At 41.5% G+C, this 27,631-nt stretch overlaps 1 protein-coding gene and 1 long non-coding RNA gene across 22 annotated transcripts in view; one reads left to right on the top strand and one right to left on the bottom strand.

Annotated features, from left to right (window-relative positions):
- ATXN1 (ataxin 1) overlaps window positions 1–27,631 on the top strand; it is a 226,022-nt gene that overhangs the window by 184,187 nt on the left and 14,204 nt on the right. Inside the window, exon 1 of one of the 21 annotated variants that reach the window (XM_081015289.1) lies at window positions 10,972–11,363. The exons of the other annotated variants lie outside the window; for them this stretch is intronic. The gene's annotated coding sequence lies outside the window, so the exon portion shown is untranslated. Of the gene's footprint in view, window positions 1–10,971; window positions 11,364–27,631 lie in introns of those variants that run through there. 21 annotated transcript variants of the gene reach the window in all.
- On the bottom strand, window positions 10,379–11,735 carry LOC308482308. Its single transcript, XR_013989197.1, has 2 exons — window positions 11,400–11,735; window positions 10,379–10,484 (listed from the first exon to the last, which is right to left on the bottom strand). It is a non-coding gene; the product is annotated as an uncharacterized lncRNA (long non-coding RNA).

Below are 27,631 nucleotides of genomic sequence, written 5' to 3'. Positions count from 1 at the left end.
GAAAGCATGCCAGTGCTAGTAGATAAATAGGTACCGCTCCGGCGGGAAGGTAAATGGTGTTTCCGTGCGCTGCTCTGGTTCGCCAGAAGCGGCCTAGTCATTCTGGCCACATGACCCGGAAGCTGTACTCCAGCTCCCTCGGCCAGTAAAGCGAGATGAGCGCTGCAACCCCAGAGTCGGTCACGACTGGACCTAATGGTCAGGGGTCCCTTTACCTTTACATGAGTTGGAACGAGCGCAATACTCTGACTCATTGATCCCCTTCCCCTCTCCTCCTCCTACGTGGCTGGGAAGACTCTGGAAGCATTTAGTATTGTTTTCCACTAATCTCAGCCTGTCCACTTGCTTACCCAAATACTGACCCATAAGATGACTAGTCACAGCATATAATTTCTGTCATATGCTGAAGATGCACCTCTTTACCCTGTCCCTTGACAATCTGAGATTTTCAGGTCCCACCCTATTACTGTTAAACTGCTTTTTAATATTGAGTTTAAATTACTGTAGCCCACCCTGAGACCTTATGGTGAAGGGAAGGGAAGAAGCTGAATAAATAGTAATAACAATAACAACCTGGTGCATGCAGCATTAAACTATAGCTTAAAACAAACTATGGTTTAAAGCAACTCGTATCTGATTCAGTCCTCCCACACTCTTGCCTTTGCTGCACTGAGGAGAAACAAACAAGAGCATTCTGTGCATGAATTTGAAATATAGCCAGATGGTCTCTTGACACCAATTAAATTGAATAAGATACGTCTAAGATTCAGTTATCACTTTTGCGGGCATGGGGTATCTAAAGCAAATATAATTTTTGGCACATGAGACTGCCCAGTATTTAAAACCTTTTAGGACCCCATGTTGACAAAGGTAAGGAATGTTATTGGTCAAAACCTTCCCAGTATGCCGGTCATAACATGTTTTGTTGCAGCTGTGGGACAGATGAAGGTGTGTGGTTGAGCACCGTGGCATTTCTTCTTTCTGCGCTCCTCTCAATGCCATTATACAAATCTTTTGGAATACTGCGTACAGTTCTGGTCACCTCGTCTCAAAAAGGATATTAATAGAGTTTGAAAAGGTTCAGAAAAGGGCATCCAAAATGATCAAGCAGATGGAGTGACTCCTCTATGAAGAAATGTTGCAGAGTTTGGGCCTTTTAGTTTGGATCAGTGTTTCCCAAACTTGGGTCTCCATCCGTTTTTGGACTACAGTTCCCATCATCCCTGGTCCTGCTAGCTAGGGATGATGGGAGTTGTAGTCCAGCAACAGCTGGAGACCAAAGTTTGGGAAACCCTGGTTTAGATAAAAGGCAAGCGAGATGTGATATGGTAGAATTCGCAAAATTATGCATGGCAAGAAGAAGGTGGATAGAGAAAAGTTTTATCCCTTTCTCATAACACTAGAATTCATGGGCATCTGATGAAACTGGATCTTGGAAGGTTCAAGACAGATAAAAGTCTTCACTCAGCGCATAATTAAATGATGGAGCTTGCTCCCACAGTTAGCGGGTATGGCCACCACCCTGGACGATTAGAGAATTCATGGAGGTGAGGGCTATCAAGGAAAGCCCTATGGAGGCCATGCTTTTCATGAAGTCCTGAGTGACCCCTTGCAAGTTCGTGTTGGCATGGATGTTAAAATCCTCTAGGACAGCCATACTAGGTGTCTCCAGGAGAACATCCGCCACGACCTAAAGCAGCTCAGGCAGGGAATTCTTGGTGCAGCAGGGATGTCTGTACACCAAAAGGAATCCTGTACTGCACGTTTCCCAACTTCCAGGATATGCACTCAGAAAACTGGGTCTTCCCAATAGGATGCCTGGTGCAAGCTAATGACTTCCTAAAAATCAATGGAACGCTCCCTTCGTGCCCATATGACCTGGGTTGCTGTGCATAAGAGAAACCTGGTGGACAAGCAGTGGCAAGAACAGACCCATCTGCCTCGTCCAACCGAGTCTCTGTTACACATACCAGGTCAATTCCTCCATCCAGCCACTCTTCTTATGTTCTTAAGAGTTCCTCTAGTTTGCAAATGTGCTCATGAACCCCAAACGGTTGTTGGTCTCTGATATGCAAACATGGGTGAGGGCAGGTGGAGAGGGATATCATCAAGAGCAAAACGAAATGCGTAAAGAACAGACAGCATTCATCATCTAAAAGGAAACAGAAGCAGCTTGCCCTATAGGGTGGAGCCACTCCAATAGCCTTGGGGGGGGCGGCTAGGTGGTGATGAGGTTGGAGCTCTGTGGGTGCACCAGATTGACACTGCTGGTGTGCTTGTGCAGTCCCTGCCTTGCTGCTTCCTCTTCCTTTCACCTGTGTGTGCTTCTGCAATGACTCTGCCCCTCGGAAACTACTGCTGCAGCTCTCCTCTGCTTGGGTGAGCCTCTCCTGAAAGCAAAACAGTTACACTGACAACTGCAGAGACAGTATTGGGGATAACACAAGCATCCTGGCATGGCTCAGGGTAGTTTCTGTTTTATATAATTTGGTGCTTTGTGCACATTGAGAATACTATTGATCACTGTTACAGTTCTCAGTAATAGTCTTTGGACTGGCGTAGTTTTCTTTAGACAAAGTAAGATTATTATGAAAAGGAAGCCATCAATGCAGTGGTGGAAGAGTAGCTCATTGAAAACGAAGCTTGCTTCTAGGCCTGGAAAGATGATGGGAAATGTGTGCGAAGGAATAGCAGCTGCTGCCAAATACTCCTGGCCACATTATAAAGGCTTTTATTTTCAAGGCTGTCATTCAGCTGTTTGTCTCCCGAGTGCTGAAATGACAATATCCCAGAGTGAAAAAGAAAGTTAAGGCTGTGTAGAGAAGATGTTCATAATGCTTCATTACAAAGCATGTTGTGAAAATTGCTGTTTGGCAGATTTACTTGGCCCTGAGAGAAACGAAATTAATGCTAGGAGTTGCTCCAGCTCACCCAAGAATCTACTTGAAAACTTAACAGTGCAGAGCGAACAAGCTGTGGATGTTTGCGATGTTTGGATGGCAGGGCAGTGAGCAGTTGTTCTGACTGTAAATGCCATACTGCTAAAATGTGAAAGAGCAAGCACTGAAAGTGTGAAAAAATACTTTCCTGCTCAGTCTTAAGTGACACTTTTCAAGGATGGACAGCTGAAGATGAATGTAAGAGAAGTTATTTTGACAGTCACTTCATTTCTGTCCCCAAGTCCAGGAACATGTTTGCTCCATGATTATATAGGGGAGCTGCTTCTCCTGCTCTCTGAATTTCCCTGTTCCCAAAGCTGCATTCCATTTCAAAAAATGATTGGGCCTTTGCTATATTCATTTGAGTGTAGCATGCAATATGCTGAAATTGGGCTATGATACCTTTGGGGCATGCATTGTACTTCTTGCAATAAATGCAGGAGGTAAAGGATGCCTTTTCACGGAGGTGGGGGCTACTGTTCATTAAGGTTGTCTATCTGGTGCAGTGTTTCCCAAACTTGGGTCTCCAGCTGTTTTTTTGGACTACAACTCCCATCATCCCTAGCTAGCAAGACCAGTGGTCAGGGATGATGGAAATTGTAGTCCAAAAACAGCTGGAGACCCAAGTTTGGGAAACATTGGTGCAGCTGGAGACCCAAGTTTGGGAAACTACACAGTGCAGTGTAGTTAAGATAAGAAGGCTCATCTGTTCACTGTACTGCAGCCCCCCTACCTTGTGCCCTGCTGGCTATTCTTCTTTTCCATCCCCTTTCTTGACGTAAAAGACATGATGTTTTCAAATTAAAACAGGGAGCAGAAGGCTGCGGAGAGAGGAGATGCCTCTCCTGTCCACCACCCTTTCAAATACAGTCTCATATGGGAGTCCCCTTGTGCTCCTTGTTACTGTATATGTGAGAAAACTGTTTGTGTAGATTGGCCAGCTGCAGACACAAGACACAGCAGCATGTTCTGCATTGTAATTTCCATACTGACATCAGTCTTCACAAGAAGTTATGTATACTCAGGTTGGGCATTCTCGCTTTCGTCTTTGCAGTTAATTTGGAAAAGCGTTTTGTGTATAGCTGGTGGCATTTTACATAATCGTGCTTTCTCTTGTTCCCTCACGAAAGGAATGAGGTTACAAGAGACTCTGCTTATATCTGTACAATGCTCCACAGCGTTAAGACAGAACGCAGGTGCAGCAACTCTCCTGCATCAAATCTTTTGACCACTCTCTTCTCTCACCCACATACTGTGGGACGTGGATGTTGCAGGAAAAAGAAGGGGCTTGCAAAAGGACTGGGGTGGAGTAGAGGTGCATCAGAAATATGCAAAGGTAAGACCAAGTTACTAGTTCCCACAAACTGACATATGTACTAACAAATGGCAATTTGGACACTTATTGTTATACTGGTAAAGCAACTAGTATGAGCAGAGGCCAAAACCTTTAAATTGAGTAACTGATTCATTTTAGTGAGTGCACACATCACACAGACTGAAAGCAGTAAATATCTTTTGAGTTGATTAAGGGAGGGAAATTTTACCAGTTTAATTCATGGCTTAAGGTTGCTGTCATACTTGGCATAAATGTGAACTGAATAATCGTGGCAGGTTGGCTGTTTGTGTTAAAGAGCAAAATGTGCTTTCTTTTTGTCAAGTTTTAAAACTGATATCTCTGAGACATCTGTCAGATGCTAACCATCAAGGAAACTCAATAATTGCTCCTGGTTCTGTCCACACAACTTGTAAGTGATGGCGTTGAACTCACACTCCTGCCGTATATTGACCATGTTTACGCCCATAAATAGAGAAGCCAAGCAGATTGGTACAAGCTCAAAACACTTTCAGAGGTAGAATAGGCTGTGCTTTCCAGTGAAGCTATGATAAAGGGGCTTTTTGGAGTGGCAAAACAACATTGTCAGTGACAAACACCTCTCAGGATATTTGTATGAGGCTTGGTTGTAATTATAGCCCACTTACACAGCACCTGAAATTACCTCATTTTCAGCCCATAACATGAGGCACAAAATCGGTTTTGTGGATCTTTAATCCAAAAGTAGTCAGATACTTCTTAACTTCCTTAATGCAGTGCTCAAGCCTGAAACGAGTGGTGTTTAGTACAGTAGGTTATTTCAGAAATGCTGACTTTCCAGTTTCAAATGCAGATGCTTTGAATAACATTGTGAGCCATTTAAAAAATCTTATTTTAAGTTTGCTTTTCCAAAACATAATGTGTGTGATGTTACTCAAAATTCAGCAAGGGGGCTTTTTTTTTTCCTAGGGGGAAAGTGTGTAGGCTTGGAAATCTGACATCATGTAAAATTGCATCACCGTACACCCACGCAGATACCAAGATAGAGTGGAAATCACATGATGTATCCTTGCAGCAATGTTAATAGTACGCATCGCTCTCATGGTTGTGCATTGTTCCCACCTTGCCACCAGCACAGTTTACTTGTGGTGTAATAATCTTGGTCACCATGAAAGTCCTAACGTGGAAGCTTGTGGGACTTCGTGGTCCATTTACTTGTTAAATACATCCCAAGGGGGGAAAACCAGAAGGTCTTAACAAGAGTTTCAAACCAAACATAGAAGAGCTGTGTTTTATATAATATCACCTAAATACTTGAGGGTTTGAACCTTCCTGCCACACAGACTAGTAAACTGGAGGTCTGGCTAAAGGAAACTTGTACCAAAACACTTGTTTTCTGTCTTTTGCTTAAATAAATGCATCTGCACTGAACAATCTGCTTTGAGTCCTGCAGCTAACAAGCCAAGTTTTGTGTTCATTGGGAAAGCATGTTTCTAGCCAAACATTCTTCACATTTTCCCCAGGATTTAGCCATTAAAAAAATCATGCTGGACGCTTTGCTAGTGTGTGCTTATCTGATAAAAGGCAGCGATTCTGTTTTGCTGCAAAACTCTCTATGGAAACATTTCTCTGCCACACATATAGTATCTCAGGAACTCAGTCTCTTTGTCTGCTGTTTCAGCTTCAGCGGGTAAAAAGAGTAAGCTTAACTGTATGGATCTTCAAATTGGCTTCACTGGAACAATTTGGCTTTACAGCAAGTAACTGTGTGTTCTTGAGTGAGGTCAAGGCATAGTGCGCTTTTTTATTCCTGTACAGTGGCAAGCCTGCACACAAGTTCATTCTCAAATGAGCTGAACAGTATTGCTTTGCTCTAGAAGTTTCGGGTGTTTCTTAATAAAGAATTCTAAGAAAGGGGAGAGTCCAGGGAGAAAACAGCAATGGGTCTGAAAGGTATTGATCAGTATACTTCGTTGTTTATTATGTAGTGCTGTGTCCATTTTCAAGTGTGCCTTCGTGAAATCAAAGGTGTTCTTTAGCTTAACAAAAAAGGAAATGAACCAAAATAAAATAAATGAGTGGCATAGATATGGATAAGAAACCTCTCTTAAATCCACACAAAAATACAATTGAAAATGTATTTTTCTTTGTTTAGAACTATCTATATGAAGATATAGTTGTGGGCTCAGACAAACCTCTTCCTACATTATATGGCAGCAAGCCACAGATTCTCACATTCTGAAGCATATACAAAGTTTGTTTATATAATTGTTGACAACGGATATTGTTGATTCAGGGTTGTTATCCTGAATCAGCCATCTACATTTATACAGTCTAGTAGACCTGAACTCTATTATCCACTTTCTATACTTGTTGGGTTGAAATACTGTATACTAATATGGAGGCCTAACCCACTATTGGGTTTGTTGGTTTGGGTACATAATGTATATCTTAAGCCCTCAACATAGATTTATGTTCCCAGGGCAGCTAACGAGTGGTAAGGAACAAAACTACCATTTAAAAATAATAACAACATTATTATTATTATTATTATTATTATTATTACGCACTAATACAGCAAATTGAAACAAAACTAAAACTGCAGTGACCAATTTAATAGATAGTAAAATCAAACTGTTCAAGTTAAAGAATGCTTCCATTAGCAGTTCTTAAAAGCCTGGGGAAATGGAAATGTTTTTGCCTGGCGCATAAATTATAGCAGTGATGTTTTTAGGCTGGCCTGCTACAGAGCTCATTTGAAAGGTGAGCAACCACTACAGAAAAGGGTCACTTTAGATGCTGAGGACATCTGGAGAAAGGCCTCAGATAATGATCTCAGTGGTGGATGAATATGAGAAATTGATCCATCAAATATCTAGGTCTTAAGTCATGTAGGGCTTGAAAGGTTAAGACCAGCACTTCAAATTGGCCTGTCATGCTCACTGGGAAGAATTGTAGTTGTTTCAGTGCAGGCAAGGTAAGAAGTTTTCACCCAGTCTATCTGCAGTTCTTGTCTAGCTGCAGTTTCCAAACTGTCCTCAGCATAAAGTTTAGTATATTCTCAAGAAACCAAATCATATGTAAATTATTCATGCCTGTAGTGACAATGTCACAAATTTATATCTCCTTATTTTACTGTGGGAACCTATTGCCAACTACAGCTTCTTTCTCTGTATGCACATGGGACAATAGATGTGTGCATTCTTCATCTGGCAGTACATGCATGTTCATGCATGCTCCCACGTGGAAATTATATACACGTAGGAAAGTTAGTTGTGTGTGGAGCAGCCCTGAGCAGTGGCAGAAGAGAAGAGTTTTTTTGTGGTATCAGCATGAAACCAGTCTAATTCAGTATTATTAAGTGCCATTGAAGAGTTGTGGTAATAATGAAACCAGTCAGATTCATCTTTGTGGGAACTTGCAGGGAAGATTAATTGGGTGTGCAAGATCCTCATCTGTGTTTACATTGGGTATCAGATTTCATTCAGGGTGGAATGAACTGGCATTTGTTACAAAACAGATCTATGAATCTTTCAAGTTTAGCATCTTGAAATATTTAACCACTTTTTTTTTTACTTTTGCAAAGTGACCCTTGTTCTTACTTGTGTACACTTTATCAACTGATAACTTTTCTGAGCATTTACCTTTCTAACAACTTTTTTTTTCATTTTGTATTGAATCAATCGCAAAATGATGCATAAGAGCATTAAGAATCCTGCCGGTTCCAGCCAAAAGCCTATCTAGTCCATCAACCTGTTTGTCACAATGATAAACCAGGTGTCTATGGGAGGCCCACCTGATGCGAGGACAATAGCCTTCTCCTGCTGTTGGGACTCAACAATTGCTGCCTCAACTGTGGTCATTCAACGCAGTGGCATGCGCACAAATATGCAGAGACTTCCTACATATATCAGAAAGTGGAAAGTGAGAATTGAGTGCAAGTGAGATGGTAAATACCGTAGGAGCAAGAAACTACATTCTAATTGAATGGCAGGGCAAGGCAGGGATGATTCCTCATGGAGGCCTTATCCCTAGGAAGTTCACATACCTCAATTCGACTTTCCTTCTGTGTCAATCTGCTGTAAGCTTTCACCTAGATGCCCGTCGATTTGCACCAGATAATCAGATCAGAGGTTACTTTGCATGTTACATTTAATGTGCACACTCTCAAAATGTAATGTAAGGGGAAGACAGGCATACTTTGTGAGCTCTGTAAACTGACGTTGAAGACATACATTTGTGTCAGGGACCAATCATTGGGCAAGGTGACATGCCATCACAAACATATTTTTGTCTCCTATAGAGCATACTCTGTGCACTCTATGGTTGAAACAAAGGCACTTTTCATGGCATGGTACTATGGTAAATCTGCATGTATTTAAATTAACACATACTACTGCACAGCAGCCAGTATTAACAACTGCCACCTCCCCAGCAGAGGTGGCAGATAAAATGTAATTCCAAGAGTGACATTTCAGTCTAGACAAAATTAACTTGATATTAATGCTTATTTTCAAAAGTAAATAAATTGACACTAGCATTTTACAAGTAAAGGGGTCTCGGGGTCCCTTCCAACTCTACAATTCTATGAATCTGTGGGGCTTATCAATGTTTCAGGATTATGAGTATTCTTTGCTGCACTTTTTAGAAGATAACTCTTGTCTAAAGAATATTAACTAGACTTTCATAGCAGTTTGTAGGAAAGAATCACAATGATTATAATTTGCAATGCAGCAAGGAATTAGCCTTTTCTGATCATCAGAATCTCTGCACAATCCTCCTTTCTTTTGCCCTTACTTGGCCCATATATATATTATGTGTACACACACACACACACACACACACACACACACACACACACAAACCTGCTATCCTATAGGGCAAAGTAGACCTATTGGGCAGACAAAGAATTATGCATATAGTTTTTCAGGATAAGCATGAAAGATCTAATGGCAGAAATTAGCACAAAACCCTTACTTTAAAAAATGTTTTTGCTTCATTTGCCTATCAGCATTTTCTTTTTAAAATACTCAAAAGAACAGTTTTAATGAAGCATTAAAATTGATAGTTTCTTGCCAGCAGGGATCTTTCTCAGGCCTCAGATTATTAAAGACTTCATGAAAACTGCAACACTATCTTCTTGAATCATTTACATTTTTTTTCTTTTTATGGGCTTATGTAACCATGCAGAAAATCTAATAATAAGGGTGCTATTAGTATACACTGTGGTGCTTTTGCGCAAGCTGAGGTGTCATGTTATTACAAATTACAGAGCAGAAATGCTACTCATAGTTTCAGTACATTGCTTATTTGAGTAACCTTTGTCTAAAGTTCTGAAGCCTAATTGAACCATCTTTCTCCCTTGTTCCTTCCTTCTGCTTCATAGCCACTAAAGTGAACATTACAGACTGCCTTTGTTCAGTGAACTAGAAGTGGCTTTGATATGCAGAAATCTAGATTTGCTGGTTGGAGCCAGAACTGTGAAGCCCTCACTTTCTTATACTTTGGTGTTTTATTCCAAAGCAAAGAGGAAGCAATAAGAAGCCTTATGTTTTTGGTGACAGTTTAAAATTGCCATATCTGAGATCCAACAATCTGGGCAAGATAAACTTTATGCTATGCATACTGTATACAGTTCACCATTTTTCTTCTCCTTCCCTGCTCACCAAAATAGGATAATTTATTTCAGGTGCTTCATCTCTACTGTTGCCATAAATTTGTGTGTGCAAATTGGCAACTTGAAGAGATGGCAGTGCCAGCTACTACTTAAGGTCGTGTGAACCTGAAGACCTTGTGTGGTGTCAGAGAAAACATCCCTTTCCCCATCCCTCATTTCCCCTCCAAAGAAAGAAATAATCTGTTTATATTTGGGATTGATGAAGAGAATGATGCCCAGGTAAGCTGGTGCTGTCCTCTCTTATCCATTTACTGCCTTCATCAGGAAAAGAAAGTTTGTTCTCCTTTTGTCATTGACTGAAAGTGAGGAGCTTTGGCCACCCAGTATCATAAGTGCCAAGAACCTGGGTATCATCTCTCTCAGCTTTCTAAATTCCAATCTAATGCATAGCCCTAATAGCAGGCGGACCGCCTAAAGCAGGATCAGCCACCCTTAACAATATGAGAGGAGTTGAGCCTGTGGAATGATTTATTGAACTGAGCCAATGCGGACATTGAAGAGGTTGTAAAGACCAATACAGTGTGATGTTCTTGGTTGGTTATATACTCCTGTTGACCTAAAAATGAATAAAAATATTCATTAGAAAATAAACAGTAGGAGAGGGGCTACACCACATCATCCATTATATACTGATTTGCCTAAAGGTATTGGAATCTATTGTCTATTCATACCAAATTATCTATTCATACCAAATTGTCATTACTAGAAACTTCCCTTATTTTTTAAAATTAAAAAATGTAGTTTTCAGCATTCTGTTGGTATAGTAGAAATTACACAATGTCTACCGTTAGTGTCATTCTTTAAACTAGAAGGGCCCTTTTTATTCTAGATAGTGCGGAAACGTTTATATAATTTAGTAGAGTTTAAACGATCCCCTGTTTTAGTTAATGCAACGACAAACGGGTTGCTAGCTTGTTTTGAGTCCTATCAATAATTATAGGTAAAGGTAAAGGTACCCCTGCCCGTACGGGCCAGTCTTGACAGACTCTAGGGTTGTGCGCTTACCTAACTCTAGAGGCCGGGAGCCAGTGCTGGTTGATACCTGGTTGATAATCCCTTTCTGTCCCTCTTAAAGACAACACACATGAATCTGAATCATATTAACATAAACTACTTTACTATCGGATTCATTCAGGTTTACAGAGTTGTTCCTGAAGGCAGGCTTAGGTTACATAACAGATAAACTATATACTAGATAGTAGTGAGTCATGAGAAGACTGCATCCGAGCAGTTACCAGTTAACACTCCTTGCAGTAACCAACCAACCAACCGACAAAACTGCCTGCCACATAGAGGCAGTTAGTCCTCTCTTGGGATGTTGGACTTGACTGACAGCTTTATATCCCACAGATGGCCTACTTTTCCGAAAACTTATAATAGTATATAAATAAAAGCACAAAGCATCACGAGATCACATTTATAAAATAAAACACAGGTAAATCTAGTATCATAAGAACCAGGGCCGTCTTACCCATAGGCGCTAGGGGTGCGGGGCACCTGGGTGCTGGGCTCTCAGGGGTGCCAGGCCGAGAGTTCGAGGCCTGAGAGTTGAGTCCAGGGAAGAGCCCGTCTGTCGGTCAGAGCGCCGCGGCAGGCTCTTCTGCTGTGGGCAGCTCTGCACCGCAAGTTCCGGGGCAGCCGAGCCAGCGAGACACTGAGGCGGCCGGCTGGCTCTGCCCTCCTGCACGCCTGGGACTGGGCAACCAGGGGGGCGGGTGCCAGGCGGAAATTCGCATCCCGGCGCCGCATATGCTTAAGACAGCCCTGATAAGAACTCCAGCCCACCAACAGCTGCCCCAGCCCAAATTCTCACCCTAAACATTATATTTTCTCCCACTTCGAAAGGGACATGAAGGATGGGCTGCTTCTCCAAGTTTTGGATCCTGTGTCCAGGGCAAATGCTTCAAAAACTTCATTTGCCTCTTAAAACCATGGTTTAACTAATCCTCCTAGGAAAAAAATATCCTAGAAATTATGGATTCTGTGTAGCTCGCCAGCCCAGTGGGTTTGAAGGGAAATGTTTCACAGCAAACAAACTCAAAAATAATCTGTCTTGGTTATTAAGAGCAAGATTTTCTTTTGACTGCTTGTTTTGGGTAGGGGGAGGAATATATTATTCAAAGACAGGTTTTATAATACAGCAAGAAAACATTCTGAGGCCTAGTGTCTGGTGGCTGTGTTCAGTCAGTTCTCCGCAGCTTTTAAAACTGCTACGGATGAGTAGCATAGCCATGTGCTCCTCCCCTCACATTCTGCACATGCATGGAGATCTTGGCTCACATTAAGTCGAGAGTTTCCTGTTACATCTGACCCAGGGAAGTCTGGCTTAATGTTAGTGAACAAACCCAAAAAACTATCCTGACTCATTTTCCAGGTTTGTTAACCAACACTAAGTTAGAGAAACCCTATTTGGACATAATTGGGAACTCTGGTTAAATGTGAGCCAGGATCTGTGCGATGGGAAGGGGAGAGTGGTGAGGGAGGAGTATTTGTCCATGGCTGATGAAGCCTTGGGTGGTCATCCAAATATGGCCACCGTGTTTCTGATTTGCACCAGGAAGATGTTTTCATTGAGTTTTGATTCATTTATTTTGTATTTATTTATTAGACTTATATACCAGCCTTCATCATAAGATTTCACAAATCTTTCTCTCTGATTCCTGGCCTGTTAGCTGTGATATGATATGGTATGATATGATATGATATGATATGATATGATATGATGATTATTATTATTATGTGCTACAGGTGCACTTAACATCTTCAACAGCATCAAAGTTCTTACGTAACTGATCATTTAAAAGCTGTGAATGAGAATGTGAAATGTGTTATCAAGGGATTTGCAGAGAATTATAAATTGTTTGCTATAGGTTGACTTTGTTAATAAAGTACATTGGGAAACGAAGGGTGCTATTTCTGAACCTGAGAGGAGCTGTGGTGCTAAGAAGCTGATAGCTACTAATTGATAGCTTGGGGGAGCTTGAAGTTTGATAACAACCAACACTGTGTTAGTATTGCTCTCTCTTATTTGTTATCTGTATTTTGTTTTCGTCATGTGATATAACAGAGGTATTTAAAAGATGATGTTGCGAAGAAGTTGGCTACCACTTTTCCCTTCTCTACGTGCCTTAGTTCTCCTTAGTATCGGCTGTGTGTTTGTTTTGTTTGCCACCTCTTGTAAATAAAAATAGTAAAAGCAGAAGTAAATAAACAAATAAGAGAGCACAGTGAAATCAGGACCTCACAGGGCCCTTCTCATATCATTTTTGTTTGCAGCTTAGCTTAGTTCTTTCCTGCACCCCAAAGGTTATATCAAAAGCCCCAGGCCATAATGGAGGAGTCTGTTCTGGAGGTCTTTCCCACACTAGCAACTTTCCTCCTAGAAATTGGAGTAAAACTGGCACAGAGTGGACCTATATCATCACTCCAGTTTCTGACATGAGGCCTTATGTGACAGATGTGGGGCATGCAAAAGCCTATTGCCGCCTTTTAAACTAGGCTTTGTTTCACAGCTTTATACCCGTACCCACTATGAAAGTTGTCCTCATCAGTTTCCCCAGTTCACCTCATTGGTACAGGACTTGGCATATCGTCCTTTAATGCCAATTTAAGACCTTGGAAGCAGAAGAATTTGCAATCCACAGACTCTATAGACCTCACATTCCACGCTTGACTCTTTCAGAAGCCTGGAGGAGGGAAAAGAGGATGACTTGCCATGTGAATGATGATTATTAGGTAGTGGGTGGACATAGCAGACGACACAGAGATTTCTCCAAGTAGTTCTTAATAAGTAAGCTGGAACTGAACTGAACCGCAAACAGCTCAGCCGGCCTGTTTTTATAGGCAGCCGGCTGTCACCATTGTAACAGCAGCCCAAGGTTTCCCGCCTAAATTAATTTACGTGGACCTGAGTGAAAACTATATACACAATACCCCCTGGTGGCCAGGGTGAGAACCTCAATACATAACAATGATAATGAAGAGGGGAGCGAATAAGAACCCACTTAGGTTGTTAATGTACACGGACATTGGGGTCAAAGGTTGTATCAGCCCCAGGACTAAACATTTCCTAAATTGGCTTGTTCCAAGTTAAACCTCAGACAACACTTAAAGATTAGTCCAAAGTGTGACCTACCATGTTAGATGGCGTTGGAAGGGGGGAATTCCTGTGTCCATTCCTGCCAACTCCCAATACCAAGAAGCTTCCCAACGTGCAGGAAGGTAGACGCTACTGTCCGAGGTATCCCCATTCATGGTAGCTAGCAGAAGCCTCTGAAATGGGGCATTTGGGGAAGGGGTGGACTAGGACAGGGTCCTCAGCCTCTTTAGCCAGCCCCACTGCTGTTGCATGATGGCAGTGGGCCCAATCTGGGCCTCTTTACTGCACTGACCTGGGAGCTGATGCAGTGAAGGAACATATTTTTCATACCTCTCCCACACCTCACAACCTGGCTAGCAGGGGCAGGTCTGTAGATACAGCGAGGGCAGAGCTTGTCCATTAGGCACTGTCACTTGCAGCCAGGGGCTTGGTCTGCAGCCTTTGTTTTGTATTCTGACATCTTTGCATCTTCATAATCTCCTATTTCTCCGGCTTATTCCAAAAGCTCTTTCAAAATGTTCATAAAGTGATTAATTTAAGTGATGGCAAGGCGTGTCCTTTAGAACCTAATAATAATAATAATGTAAAATCTTGCTGTAGTATGTGGATCATAAATGACAGAGATGGTACAGTACAGCATGCCTACCAGTTCTTAAGAAACACTTTGACTTCCCCGCTACCATTGCTTTTCACTTTATAGTTAATTCCTGCTCTTCACAGTTTCTTGGGGTGAGATCAAGTTGGAGATTGGTCTACAGTTAACTGGTCTAACTTGCATCACTTCTCTTCTCCTTTCCGCCCCCCAAATACCTGTACAGCTGAACACATGGTGCTGGCCAACTCCCAAGACCACCATCCACATACTTGCAAAAGAGAAGTGATCTTTAAAAATCACATTGTGGTGGAAAATAAGTCCCAATAGAAACATTTTAGATTAATGATTTAAATATAGCAGCTTGTATAGAAGCCAGCACTGAATGTTAAATGAGAGCTTTAAAAAGTTGTGATCTATGTAAAACTTTATTAGATATATTCAGTGCTATTCTTCTAGAAAAAGAGATTCTGGAACCCATCGTGAACTCACCCTTGTTCTCTGATAATGGCAGTGGTGCCCATCTGAGAGATGCAAGAACTGAGTTCCGGTTGGGGAAAAAGGGCCCTGGATATATTAACCACCCACAAAGACGAATCAGTTTTTCTCTGAATGGATTGTGGCTGTGCAAAAGAAGGGTGCATCGTCTCCCCGAGGGCTTCTTTGTTTAGCTGCACATATCACAGTATAGAAATTTCAGATTGAAAACAATACTTTTATAGCATTCTCAAGAACAATAAGGGGGGGGGATTGCTAGCAGATTACCTTCCCCTCTCACAATTTGGTCTGAACAACAAACAGCTTCTGATGTTTAATTTCCACAGAGAAATGTGAAGGCGCACAGTAATGCAACCAATAAACCACACTAGTGACTGCAGATATTTCTTAAGTTTATATCCCGCCCTTCTTTACTAAACAGATGCAAAAACATCACAGACTCAGTCTGGCCCATCCAGCTGCTGAATTTCATCCAGCCCACCTGAGAAGAGCTTTGAAAGCGCAGATTGAGCCACCTGGCAGCTGCCTGGTCTGCAGGGTCCCACCTCCTACAAGAGGCTGCCCAGCACTGGACAGCTGATAGCCAGCTCAATTTACATCTTCCAAGCGCTCTCTTTGGAGATGCCTGATACATAGCCCCTCATGCGCAAGGCCAGTCAGCACCAGAAGACCCCTTTCCTCAAGGAGGGGTGCCTGATAGCTAACTTTATCCAAGAATTCAAAACCTTACTTAGATGGGAGAGATCTGTGGAACCTGCTTGATTTTTCTGTAGTTCAACAACCCATGGTAGAAGATTCTCCATCCTTGTTCTATATCAGGCATAGCCAAACTCGGCCCTCCAGATGTTTTGGGACTACAACTCCCATCATCCCTAGCTAACAGGACCAGTGGTCAGGGATGATGGGAGTTGTAGTCCCAAAACATCTGGAGGGCCGAGTTTGCCTGTGCCTGTTCTACATAGTTGTCTGAGAACATCTACATTCTCGGGCCTTTTTTGTACATTGTTCATATCTCATTAAGGGCCATTGCTATCCTGAGCCAGGGTTTTTAACACCCTTTGTATGTAACATTTTTGTTCTTTGACAAAGTTCCTTGTTTTTCCTGTATTTTATCACAGCTGCAAGGGGTGATTGCTAAAAATCTAGTAACTCTATAATTTATTCTCCTTGCAAGTGAACGCTCTCACACACATAATACACACATGCTGTTCACACTTAAGCTTTATTAATAGAGAAAGAGAAGTGTGTGTTCCCCACAAGAGTAACCCACCTGCCAGGGTCATTTAAGGATAGCAAAACTGCTGGTAATTGTTTGTAATGCCTTTGTGTGTGTTGGTGTTATACAGTGTGTGTCCCAGATGAAACAACACACTTTTTTACGTTTGGTTTAGGTAGTACAAATCAGGAGTGAGAGTGTGTGTAGATAGTTTGTGCTTCAAAACAGCAGCCTCCATGTATTTTTATTTATTTGTGTTCCCCCCCCCTTTTGTGGCGTTTTAAGTGATTACAGTGCACTCCTGTGCATTTTTATGCTGAAATAAGTCCCTAGTTTTGAAAAAAGTTTTTCTTTCTCTTTTATTTTCTAGATTGTAATTTGGAATAATTTACAATGAGTAAAGAGATGCTTAGTGGACTCATCTTCACAAGCATCAGTAAGCAGTGGAAAGGGAGAAGTCTTCCCTTTGAATTAAGTTGAAATATTATTTCAGCTTGGTCTAGAAAATGTGAAAGCTTTTATACTGAGTGGTCATGAGGAGACATCACTGAGATTATGATAAACTATACGCTAGCAATGGCACATTAACATATACTTTCCTTTCCTCGAGTTACTTGTTGGAGTCAATTGAACCCTGACTCTGAATTATGTGCGATCATCATGTGCCGTGTTAACTGAACTGGGTAAGATTTGGCTCTTGGCAGCTGATGAATTTAGTTCTCTAGACTTTGCAAAGAGCTCTCTCTGTGTCTCTTAGGCTTTTAGTGCAGCACGTTGGTCATATCTGAGCAGATACAAGCCTGGAAAGTTTCTATACAAAACACCCTTTTCTTTGCAGCCAAGCCGGAGGGGAACAGCAGCAGTTATCAGAGCAAGGGTTACCTTTGCCCATCCCCCCCAAACCTTGTTTTTAGCCATCAGGTTGGTGTGGAGCCATAGGCCTCTTTTGCCGTGGAGCACAGGGCATGGCAAGTTGGTAAGCAAAATCGTTTCCGGATGCAACCACATGTGAGAAGGAACTAACTCCTTTCTTCTAGAGATCCGGTAGACTAAGAGCAGCTTCCATGTGCAAAGATACTGAAGGGTTGCTTAGATCTATGGGAAGAGATGAGCTTTGGAGCATAGCACGTGTATGAAAGATGTTCAGAAAGTATGAAGGAAAGTACAGTGGTACCTTGGTTTACGAACTTAATCTGTTCTGGAAGTCCGTTCTAAAACCAAAGCATTCTTAAACCAAGGCGCACTTTCCTATAGAAAGTAATGCAAAATGGATTAATCCGTTCCAGACTTTTAAAAACAACCCCTAAATCAGCAATTTAACTTGAATTTTACTATCTAACAATACCATTGATCCATAAAATGAAAGCAATAATTAATGTACTGTACTATAAAATAAATAAAACAGTATTGTAGATGATCAAAATAAAAATTAAAAAAAATTCTTACCTGCACTGATGATTGTCATTGTTTGGATGTGGGGGGCTTTTATCCATCTCCTCAGTCACACAATCAATCAATCAGTAGCTGAACTGGGATCCACACAGATCCCTCCCCACGCTGCTGCGGGAAATGTTCCCTAGAGCGCTTGTGCCTCCCACAGTGGCATGGGGGGGGAGGAATTGCGCGCCCTCCAACCAGATGGCGGGCAGGCGCATAGCTTCGCTCCATCGTGGCTCCAGGAAACGCTGTGACAACCCCCTTCTCCGCTGCTGGACAACGGAAGTGTTGTACTCAAAACGGAAGTGCACCCCTGAATGGAGTAGGTTCGTAAACCAAAAAAATACGCAACCTAGAACACTAATTTCCGGGTTTGAAGTGTTCGTAATCCAAAAAGTTTGTTACCTGTTCGTAACCCGAGCTACCACTGTAGGATTCTCTTGGGTATGCTTTGAATATCCACCTGTGTGTTAACTGTAACCATTGCACATCCTTCTTTGGGTGCTTGTGTCCCGCAGCTATCAGGACTCATCCCAAGTTTACATTTTTCTTTCAAATTTTAAAGCATGAGGAAAGCTAATAAATCAGATAGTTTTCAAAGTCTGTTCCTGTCCATCGATTCCTGGGTACTACCCCCCACCCCGCTGTCAAAGCATTTAGGTTTGGATTTTTATAGATTTGGCAAGACTGTGCAGCCACAAAGATAAATGCAATTAGTATGTATGCTTTTCTCTTTCTTTTTTCTTTTTTCTTTTTTGACAAGCAGCAAGAAGTCATGAGCACACTCGGTGATTTTTCCCTCCTTTTATTACCTATACAATTGCAACTGGAATAATGGTATTGCATGAAGTGGTGCTGAATAAGTAATGTTGGAAGCTTTTGCTAGAAGAAAACCTGCAGTTCTATTCCCAGAAGGTTTACCACTATATATCAAGAAGGCCTGTTTCCCAGGAAACAGTTAGATCATCTTGCTTTTATACTAATGTAAAGCGCTCATTATAGCTTGGGACTAGCTCTTTGCTAATACATCAGTCTTCCATCTTCCATGGCATGTTGAAAGAGCTCAGTATTTTATCAAATTAACTCTGGCAGGAGATGATGTGATCTCCTAAAAATATGCATAGTCCCTCTTGAAAGCCATCAATGTGTTCATGCAGTGCAGTTGCCAGCCTTTCAGGAGAGAGATATCGCACCCTCATTTTTGGAAATATCTATCTAGTACAAATTTCAAAGTTGTACCCTTTGGGAGTCATTTAGATATTTAAAATCTACTGAGGTGACCATGTTTTCGGTTAGAGAATTTAGTCAGTTGACACCCATAATGCATGCGCGTAAAGTGCATGCAACACACACACACACACACACACACACACAGGCTTTATAAGATACAACAGGGGATTTCAATTGCATACGATTTTACTACAGTGACTTCAAATGTTTATTAACCTCATTTTTTAAAAGTGAACTTCTGAGAGGAGAAGAACGGGGGTGGGGGGAGACATTCTGTTGCATTGATCCAAGCAAAGGATTATCCCCGTTGTAAAGTGAGATGTTTAATGGTACATTTTTAGTAAGGCAATTAATAGCTTTAAGCTTTAATGGGTGTACGAAGACAACTCAAGAATATATGAGCACTTACTGAGATTGGGCTTTCTCTAGCCTTTTACCACTGTGAAGCAGTAATGTCTCTTGACTGACAAATGCCTCGGTGACATGGATTGTGAGGAAACCTAGCAATACTTACTTGCTGCTTAATAATGCTTCCCCATCCCTTTCCCCCTGCATATTGAGTATCGCTGCATCGGCATGCAGAAGCACCTGTGCATTAATTCAGCATGCTTCTCTGTTTGCTCTAGAAGTGACCGTCAACATTTGTCTCTGTTTTTAATTGTGGTCTCACAGCTCACCACCAATCCATGAACCACATGTACTTGGACTGTGTGTGTTTGTGTGTGTGCACATGCTTGGTTGTCTCTTTAAATCACTGAAGCCAATGGAAACCCTCCACCCTGGGAGATCAGAGCTGACTGTTTTAAATTGCTCAAGGTTTAAGCCTTGATTTTGTATGTCTCAATGAAACATGGGTCTTCAGCTGGTGAGCTGAGACGCACTACCATGCCAGTGATCTAAGGTGGGTTCCAACAGCAGCACTGTCCCATCTATGGTTTAAAAAATGAAGAAATGGGGCCCCAAGTACATGTTTGGTGGGTCCCCTGTCTGAAAAGGTTGAAGGTTACTGCAATAAAGAATGTGTTAAAAAATAAAAAGACACACTTCGTTTTGTTTTTTGATTTTCTACCACTAATAGTAACGTTTTGAGTTTGGGGGAGGTTGGGGAACTGGCCAGGCAAGATTCTTTGAAGATGATGACCAGCTGGCCACTTTAGTGCTCATCTGAGAACTTGAAATGAATGAGTTGAGTTGCAGTACAGTGGTACCTCTGGTTACGTACTTCATTCGTTCCAGAGGTCTGTTCTTAACCTGAAACTGTTCTTAACCTGAAGCACCACTTTAGCTAATGGGGCCTCCCGCTGCTGCCACGCCGCCGCCGCGCGGTTTCTGTTCTCATCCTGAAGCAAAGTTCTTAACCCCAGGTACTATTTCTGGGTTAGCGGAGTCTGTAACCTGAAGCGTATGTAACCCGAGGTACCACTGTAGTTACATCTAAGTGAGAAACAACCAAAAGGGCAAGGCGGGGGGGGCTGGGGGGGGAGAGTTGCTGTCTGAGAGAGAGCTGGAAGCCAGGGAGATGACTCAGTGAGAGGTGGGTTCAGAGACATGTCTAGCTCTGTGCTGGATCCAAAGCTGTGACTAGTGGATAATTAAATTCTTTTGGTGTGTTAACACTGCAAGACCCTCCCTCCTGCCTTCAGATTGTATGTAGGTGTTAATAAAACCATATAGCTTAAAGACACCACAGTCACCATTGGCCTTCCAAGGAAACTGACCCCTGGGTGAGCATTGGAACCCCTGGAGCTTCTCAGCACTGAAGAGATTGGGGGGGGGGGGTGTGCAACAACAGGATGGACAATGGCAGTGTGTTTTAACTTGCTCATGACATTCAGAACGTTCATTTCTCACCCACCAGCACCCCAATTTTCCTGTTGTATTGCCACCTTTTGGCAGGCTATACGTAGCAAGAAGTATGTGTGCAGAATAAAAACCCTGGGGGGAAATATGAAATGAATTCCTATTTGACAGCCTCAAAGGCCTCTGCAAATTAATCTTTCAGCGTTGACTTGGTGTGGCACACTCCTTGCTGGTGCATTTTAGTGGCTGCTAGCTCGTACAAGTATTTTTAAAAATACATCTTTTCTTCTTCAATGAATGACTGAATGAATGAACACCTGATTAACTTAATGAAGCTTGGCCAGTAGTGGGAGGAATTACTTGGCTGCTGAGAGCTCCAGGAGGTCTGGCAAATGATGAGACTTGCCTTATGCTTTTTCAAACCCAGACTCTGCTGCTTTGAGCCATAAGTGAAGGCTGCAGGAATTATTTGATTATTCAGTTGAAAATTGTTGCAAGTAGAAAGTTACTTGTCTGTCCCTTTAGCTTGTAACTTTTGTAACTTTGCTAGATTTCCAAAGCAGTTTTTACAAGATGGATATGCTATCAAGGAAGAAAAAGTTACAACTTACTATCTTAAAAATAAAATCAGTGGTTGTTTTGTTGTTTCCCCCCTGTAGAATAAATTTAACTGCCTGGTGGTGGAATAATTTAATTTAATTTTGTTTTAGGTAACTATTGTACTTAAAACAAAACAAAAAAGTTGTTTCTGCATTTAAAAGGACAAATCTTAATAAAACATTTTTTTAAAAAATGAATTTCCCAAATTTACTTAGGTAGTTTTGCCTGTTTCCCATATGTCTTGTTGCAAGAGCTAAGGGCAGGTGATGTATGCTTGTCACATTTCAGCTCATATTTAAAAATAAATAAATAAAATCTTAATATTTCATACTTCAGAATCATGTTGAAAATACATTGGTCTTTCCTTATATTCTGACTTCTGTTTGGGACCACTGCAGGCTCAAATGATGACAGCTCCCATTTTAACTCTCTTCCCCCTGCTCTTCTTTTTGCTTTCCAGAAGTATATGGAAAATGTAGGGATTTGTTGGCCCACAATACCACTTTCTCTGTTTTCTACCAGTTTGGTCTCATTGACTAACATGGGTGCATGTTGGGCAGTTTTTGTTGAGATCATTACAAGTTCAGGACTAGAGCACATTTTTACACTACTGAAGTCCAATGTTCGGTTTTTGACGTCTGTAGTCTGAGGATGCCAGATGGCTAGGCTGGGCTTACTTCAGAGACTGGAGAGAGACAATCACAGTCAGTAATAGGCTACATGAATCAATTACTGAGCCGGTGCAAGATACTTGAATTGCACGGCTGTAACATGGCACAAACTGCATTACATTGACACAAGGGCATTTAATGTGCCATTGTGTCTTCACACAGGTTTGCAAGAAGATAGGATCAGATTGTAAGAAGAAGGTCTGTAGGTGCAGCTTTACTAAAATCTCATAACTCATATTCTGAGACACTGCGTGACAATTACATCATAAATCATGCCTTTGAATCACCAATGCTTCTTAATTCCCCCCTTACTTGAATGCTGTATTTCATTTCTCTAAAATATCAGGCTCTAGATTATTTATGTCAATGTGCCACCCAGGATATTCAAGCAAACGTACCTGTAAAACTATTCCATCCTGTTGCCTTCATTTGGCACATTACACAAGATGCCTCTCTCTGAGCCTGAGAGGTATCTTGTGTTATGTGCCAAAATATGGTGCCAAGAATAGAAAGCCTGTGATGGTCTAAAGTTTACTACCAGTGATTGTACAAATGTAGCTTAGCAATTTTTATTTTTAGCACAACATAAAAATAAAAACCCAGACATCAAATATAAGAGTGAATGGACTGGTCTTGTGAACCCTGTGTTGATAGAAAACTTGACTATATCTATCTGATTTTAGAATCATATTTACTATATTTGAACCAATAAAAATGAAACATCTAGAGGAATATATTAAGTGTGGTAGAATTTGCAGGTAAAAAACAAGCCATACCTTCATTGAAAACTTTTCCAGTATGCAATAAAGTTGTACACAACTAATTGGAATCTACTATGTAAAGTATGGAAGTGAAAGCTGGACCATAAAGAAGGCTGATCGCTGAAGAATTGATGCTTTTGAATTATGGTGCTGGAGGAGACTCTTGAGAGTCCCATGGACTGCAAGAAGATCAAACCTATCCATGCTTAAGGAAATCAGCCCTGAGTGCTCACTGGAAGGACAGATCCTGAAGCTGAGGCTCCAGTACTTTGGCCACCTCGTGAGAAGAGAAGACTCCCTGGAAAAGATCCTGATGTTGGGAAAGATGGAGGGCACAAGGAGAAGGGGACGACAGAGAACGAGATGGTTGGATAGTGTTCTCGAAGCTACCAGCATGTTTGACCAAACTGCGAGAGGCAGTGGAAGACAGAAGTGCCTGGCGTGCTCTGGTTCATGGGGTCACGAAGAGTCGGACACGACTGAACGACTAAACAACAACAATGTAAAGTACATAAACCTCCAAGAACAGGGTGTGGGATGACCACACAGTTCTTTAAACATAAGATAAAATGTTGTACCTCTGACATGCATACATATAACATTTTTAAAACACTTAAATAAGTAACAGCAACAAAAATCTCACATGACTTTACACACATAGCACTTGCTATTTAGGCAGCCCATGCAGAATCGCCGCACTTCACAACTCTTGCGTAGGTCAAACAAACTATTACATAGAGCACAATGTTGCTGAAATTTTCTGCAAGATACTTTCTTCTTTTCCTGGTGTGGCATGCCCTATCAGTTCAGAGACTAACCCTATTGACACCCTAGGCAAGGTAGCTATGTTTCTAGATTCAACCCAGAGTTTGATCAAGTCCAGATCCAGGTCTATTTGGGATGCTCTATCTGTTGTGGGTTGTTCTGGTTGCAAAAACTTAGGCTTTTAAATGGGCATTGCCCATTATCCTTGGGGGGGGGGATGCCATTTGGAAGACCATCAGATCACAGATGTCTATGCCATTTTTAGTTTTCTTATATAAAGAGTGCTTTGAGACTTCAAATTCTAGACTGAGATTGCTGTGCACTGAACAAAGAAGAGGTATTGTCAATCCTACTTTTCGCACATATTATACAAGTGTTAAATCTTCTTAGAAACCCAAAATGCTTCTACTTACATTTCTGGATTTGTGGGAAAGGAACGCATTGAGGAATTTCTAGTTTACTTTTTGCAATGTGCAACGGCGGTCAGGATTTTTTTCATTAGCTAATCCTGTAACTAGTTGTTAGGTTCTGTCTGGAACCATGCAAATGTGTTGTTAGCTTCTCAACCGCTGTTGGGCCTAGATTTTGAGTTTGCTGGAACTGTCTGGTTGCAATTATAGCTAAGGGTAGGAAACACTCAACAATGCATTTTGTAAATACCTTTCTGTGAACAGAGCAATGCAGTTATCTAAAAGTCCTTGATTAAAGATAGCCACTGACCTTGGTCACCTCCTGAGATGAGGGCGCAGATCGCTTGCAAACATTTGCAGATGCAGTTTTGGGGCACAGTAGTAAGCATGGCACAAAATGATGGAATAACAGGTTTGGGGTATACATCTTTACACATCTTTACACTAAAAAAAATTTAAACAGCATTTTGCAAGGTCTCTTTGACCCAGCACCTTTATTCTTATGCTTTTTTCAGTTTTCTCCATAACTTCAATAGGAGTAGAACTGAACCCAAATTTTGCAAAAATAATATCAAATTTTCAGTAAATTTAGGAGGCCCTTTCCTCTTAAAAAAACAACAACACAACAGGTTAGTTTGGTCCCTGTCATGATTGAGGAATATCTGGAACATAGAGTTGTGAGAGACTGATAACAAAAGTTTTATTCATTTTATTTTCAGTACTCTTGGGGGCCGTTTAACCATACCTGTCAACAGAGGGTTAACAAAATAATGTGAAAATACTCTTTACTACCTTGGCTGGTTTCTTTTCTTTTTTAATGCAGGAAGCAGTAGTAATAGATTTCCCATGCTTACTAAAACAAGCTTTTCTAGAGCAGTAATTTGCTGAAGCAAGCAAGAAATGGTCTGAAATACTTGATCCCAAGGTTTATTTTTAGCATGTTTCTTTAACTATTCAGCCTCATTGTGTTACCCTACTCCATTCTTATAACCTTTATCTACCCTTAACTGTCTTTTTTTCTTCCCGGTAGATTATCATAATCTACTGCAAAAGGCTTATTGCAGACTGATTGTAAGACTTGTGGCAACAGCAGATGTGGTTAGGTTGGGCTGAGCAATGCCTCCTACTCCTGTATTCCAAGAGTGACAGTTCAGTAAACCTTTGATGACTGAGGAGCCCTGACTTGCCTACAAGGTCACTTAGAAATAGGGAACATTACGCCTCTCTCAGAAAACATGAGAGGAATTCAGCATTGCACCCTTCCAATGGTTCCATCTGTGCAAGTATTGCAACCTTTGCTAGATGGACCAGTTCTCCTCTCCTCCCCTCCCCCCCCCCACTGTTCTGGGGGTTCTCCCAGCCTCCCCAGAATGAATTTGGAGGGGGGGCATGGGGAAGGGGGCCAAGCCCTGTTGTGCAAGCAGAAGTCTTTGTGCAGGACTTCCACTGATTAGGTGAATCCCACCCCGTGAACATAAAGCATAGAGTTGTTGAGTCATGCAAAAACCCATAATGAGCAAGTTGAGGTTAGCCTAACATCCAGTAATCTGGAATGCTTTAACTATCAGCTGTATATTTTTTTTCTGTGGACTTGAGACTGGAATGGATGGCTTCGTATGATGCTAGGTTACTTAGGACAGTAACATGGAATATCCTTCCTGAAACACTTTTTCTAGTTTAATGCTAAGCTGAAACGATAAATCATACCCAAGCTTGAGTGCTGTGTCTATGTGTTTGTACAGGGAGGGATTATGCTTCAGTTCTGGAGCATTCTCCTATCTGTACTAGTGTCAACTATGATTACCTGGTTTAATATCTTGGTCCTCAATTTTAAGTAAGCAGGGATCACCACAAGGATAAACTTCCAGGTACAGACATTGCACATACTCACTGCCACCCAAAGAAAAATCATATGAATTTATGTTATTGGACCAGAATGTATTTTGTTCGGAAATTAAAGAATGAATGAAGCTTATGTTATCTAAAGGGCACACAGGGGAAGTAATCTTCTGAGTTGAAAAAGTGATTAAAATGCTTATTCAAAAGAAGAAGAAGCAAAATAATGTATTTGCACTTTGGAACATTACCCCAGGTAGATATCCCCCCCCCCCCCAGTTTTGCCACTTATCACTATCGGGGTGTTTCCCTCTGTCCTTTTGGGCAGTGTTCAAATTATGAGGGGGGAAGTAAGGGTTGTCCTCTCCTCAATTTTACCCAGATTATGCTCTCCTTGTATTCTTCTAAAATGCTTAACTTAAGAGAGTAAGACCCCTCTGTCCTCCTGTAATTCAAGCACTGCTTCTTGAGTCTAAGCCAGGTCTCAATATACAAGCAACCCTGAGAAGGAGATCTTGAGAGAAAGGGGCCTCCTTTCTTATGACATACTCGTCTGACCCATGTACTACAGCTTGCCTGTAGTACACAGGAACAGAAAGATACTCATACCAACACACACAGAGAGGCAGGCAGTCTTTCTCTGCCATCCCACACTTCAAATCTGTCACAGTATGGAAAACAGAATCATCCTGTAAGGGAGGATGCCAACGTAACTGCGAACATTCAGATCTGAATTTTACAGCTGCTGTTTTAGTCCTAATGCATCACGTGGTTTTACCCCTTGAAATTTGTTGGATCTTCTTCCTTGGGCAGAGCAGTTCCCGGTCCCTTGTAAGTGCCCTGCTCCTATGCAGAGCACAATCCACACAGCATCTGTAGCGCACAGTTCATTTGTTACTAAGATATAAGGGAACAGAACGTGGGAGTTTGTCATATTATGTAATTTTAACCATGCAGGTGAGTTTGACCTGTGCATACTGATGCAGATTGTAGGGATCCAAAAGTAAGCTCCTGTAAGGGCCCTTCTCCTGTGAATATGCCAAAGAGGTGGGGGAAGAGGAGGAGACATTTCAGCACCTGTAGCAGCCAGTATTTGAAATATTGATAAATAAAGACCTATCCTTGACTTTATGCTATCTGCTCATAAGAGTAATTCTCTCACTTTGTTGCTACATGGGTTGGTTCTGCCTGTCTTCCAGTTTAAAGTTGTGAATTTAAAAAATATGTACTCTTGGGGAGGGAGCAGGAAATAAGTCTACTAAATGAAAAATTAGTATTTTTTGAATCAGTTTCATGTGCATCATACACTGCATAAAAAGGAATCTTCGTGCTATTGTAGGATCACATCAGGATTCATTTTCTGCAGTTCTTAAATCAGTGTCCCTGTGTGCCTCTGCACATTGGTAAAACTGTGGAATGGTGGGACAGGGAGAGACGTTTATTGAAAACTACTGCTAACTGTGCATGTACAGTAGTCAAAACCTACTAATGAAAACAGAAGGAATGGTAGAATACTGACTGTTCAGTGCCATTTCAGAAGCACACTGTGTTATTCAACACTCCCCGCCCAAAAGAATCCTGGAATCAATTTGAATGGGGAGGTTTGTAGGGAAAGAGAAATGGCAAACTTGCAATTCTAACTCAAGCACAATGCTGTGATCTTTCAGGTGTTTGCATCATCTTTCTCTGCTTTCTGTGGTAATTTCACAAAGATGAACCTGTCTTATTGTTTGAGGAGAGGTGCTTTTTTTTTCTTTTTACAGAGTACATCCTTACTCCTTTCACTAC

Source organism: Podarcis pityusensis, assembly GCF_964106645.2.
Source record: "Podarcis pityusensis genome assembly, chromosome: 7".
NCBI classification, from domain to species: domain Eukaryota; kingdom Metazoa; phylum Chordata; class Lepidosauria; order Squamata; family Lacertidae; genus Podarcis; species Podarcis pityusensis.
This window is presented reverse-complemented; position numbering and strand designations above follow the sequence as displayed.